This window comes from Crocuta crocuta, unplaced genomic scaffold (assembly GCF_008692635.1).
Source record: "Crocuta crocuta isolate KB4526 unplaced genomic scaffold, BGI_CrCroc_1.0 scaffold334, whole genome shotgun sequence".
Lineage (NCBI taxonomy): Eukaryota > Metazoa > Chordata > Mammalia > Carnivora > Hyaenidae > Crocuta > Crocuta crocuta.
Window position 1 is genome coordinate 2,710,855 of NW_027533260.1, and position 2,655 is coordinate 2,713,509.

At 49.7% G+C, this 2,655-nt stretch overlaps 1 protein-coding gene across 1 annotated transcript in view; it reads left to right on the forward strand.

Moving 5' to 3' along the window:
* The window catches only part of HSD17B14 (hydroxysteroid 17-beta dehydrogenase 14), a 16,748-nt gene that overhangs the window by 2,758 nt on the left and 11,335 nt on the right, over positions 1-2,655 (forward strand). The gene's annotated exons all lie outside the window — the stretch shown is intronic.

Genomic DNA, 2,655 nt, shown 5'->3' on the forward strand with positions numbered 1-2,655 from the left:
TTGCTGAGCAACTTGGAGCAAGTGGCTCACCCTCTCTGGGTCACATTTTCCTCCTTATATTGTTGTAAGGATCAAAGAGATGGCACATACTCACTCATCTTCTCTCTCCATGCCTTTGTACATTCAAGAGGCATTTACCAAGTGCCTACTGTGTCCCAGGTTCTTTCCTAGGGACTGGGGAGTTAGCCGTGAACATTCTAGTCCTCGTGGGGTCACACCCCAGAGTAAGAAAATAGACAAGAAAAGACACAGTTAAGCCTCCCTATGCGGATCCCATGTTCGTGAAATCTCCAAGTCATAAAAAACGTCTAGGTATTCATGCAAGTGCACTAGCGGCCAACATTGGCATTGCCTGTAATTGCCTGTACCCAGTGGAGGTCAAACAAGAAAGAGCTGTGTCCTCTGGTTTCTGATCTCAGAGAGATGCCCAGAGGATAAACACAGGCACAGCGCACAGAGCGGGATGGATGGCTTAGAGCCCCCGTTTGGGGACCTGTGAACCTGGCGGCCTCAGGCTAATCACTTAACACATTTTTTTCCAATGTTGATGTACTTTTTAAAAAAAATTTTTATGCTTATTTATTTTTGAGACAGAGCACGAGCAGGGGAGGTGCAGAGAGACAGGGAGACACAGAATCCGAAGCAGGCTCCAGGCTCTGAGCTGTCAGCACAGAGCCCGATGCGGGGCTCGAACCCACAAACCGTGAGATCATGACCTGAGCTGAAGTCGGACGCTCAACCGACTGAGCCACCCAGGCGCCCCATCAATGTTTATTTACTTTTGAGAGCGAGAGAGACAGAGTGTGAGCAGGCGGGCAGACAGGCGAAGGGGGTGGCTGGGGGGAGACCCAGAATCTGAAGCAGGCTCCAGGCTCTGAGCTGTCCGCACAGAGCCAGATGCGGGGCTCCAGCGCCTGAACAGCGAGATGGTGACCAAAGCCAAAGTCGCGGGGAACGGACCGAGCCCCTCAGGCGCTGCTGCTCACTTAACATTCCTGAGCTCTGCCTCCTTGTTTGCAGAGCAAATAAATCAGAGTTCATCGGTAGTTGTTGTGTTTAGGATTTGAGACTGTGATCTGTTAGATGTACAAGTTTCTCTATACCTGTATGTCTGTCTGGGCTGCTGTAACAAATACCACGGACTGGGGGGCTCAAACAGCACACATTTCTCATAGTTTTGGAGGCTGGGACTCAAGATCAAGGCAGCAGTGGCTTTAGCATCTGGTAAGGGCCCGCCTCGTGCTGTGTCCTCACATGGAGGGAAGAGCGAGGAGCCTCTCCCGGGGCTTCTTCTATGAGCACTAATCCCATTCAAGAGCGGTCCGTCCTCAAGACTTTAAATCATCTCCCATAGACTTCACCCCAACTTGCCATCACACCGGAAGGTAGGATTTCAACATGTGAATTTGAGGCCGGGGGCATGTTTAGTCCGTAACGTTTACATAGTATTATTGTGTAACATGTGCGTATCTCCCTTAAGAGGAACCAGTATTCGCTAATTCAGTATTCGCTGGGGTGTTCTTGACCGTAACTGCCTTCCATAATGAGAATCGACTATCTATACTCGCGTGGTTGGTGGTGATAAAGGCTATGAGGAAATTGGGGCACCTGGATGGCTCAGCAGGTAGAGCATGTGACTCTTGATCTCTGGGTCGTGAGTTCAAGCCCCATATTGAGAGTAGAGCTTACTTTAAAAAAACAAAAAACACCTGATCGAGGGCCTAGAGAATGGCAGGGCCTGGTTTAAACAGAGGATCCCGTGTGGGTTTTCTGAAGATGTCGGAGCAGGTCCCTGAAGGAAGCACGACCACAAGCCCTAGGCCCCTGGGGAAGACAAGCCAAGAGTCCTTCACTTTCTAGACGCCATCTTGGATTTTCCACCCGCCATCTTGAATTTTCCACCTCTCTGCCTTTATCCCCTGGTCTTCGAAAGCCTTTGGAGCCTTCAGGGTCCTTTCTTCTCACTGCCTGTCTTCCCCTCTCCCCCCCACCCATTTTTATCCCCTATCTTTCTAGCTCCTTTTCTTCTGAACATTGATTTTTCCGTCCCTCTAACCTCTACCTCTCCCCCTACCAATTCCTCCTATTTATTTAACAAATACATTTTGGTACTAAGTGTCAGGCACAAACATTGACTCATGAAGATTTTTAATTTAAGATTTTATTTATTTTGAGAGTGAGAGAGAGAGAGCCAGCGGGGGAGGGGGAGAGAGAGAGAGGGAGAGAGAATCCTAAGCAGGCTCCATACTGTTAGCACAGAGCCCAGCAAGGGGCTTGAACTCATGGACCTGAGCCAAAATCAAGAGTGGTCACTTAACTGAGTGAGCTACCCAGGGGCCCCCAGATTTTATTTTCTAGTAATCTCTACACCCAGTGCGGGGCTCAAACTCACAACCCCAAGATCAAGAGCCGCACGCTCCACCAACTGAGACAGCCAGGCGCCCCAACTCGTGAAATTTCTAAACCCAAGAGCCAAAAGTTATCCTCATTCTGTAGATGAGGAGACTGAGGCACAGAGAGGCAAAACGGCTTGCCCAAAGTCACACAGCCAGGAAGTGGCAGGGCTCATGGGAGCTGGGTCAGCTGGCCTGAGACTGCTTTTTAGAATTAACTATTATGCAACCTTCCTTCCTTTTCATGATCCCTGACCCTCCT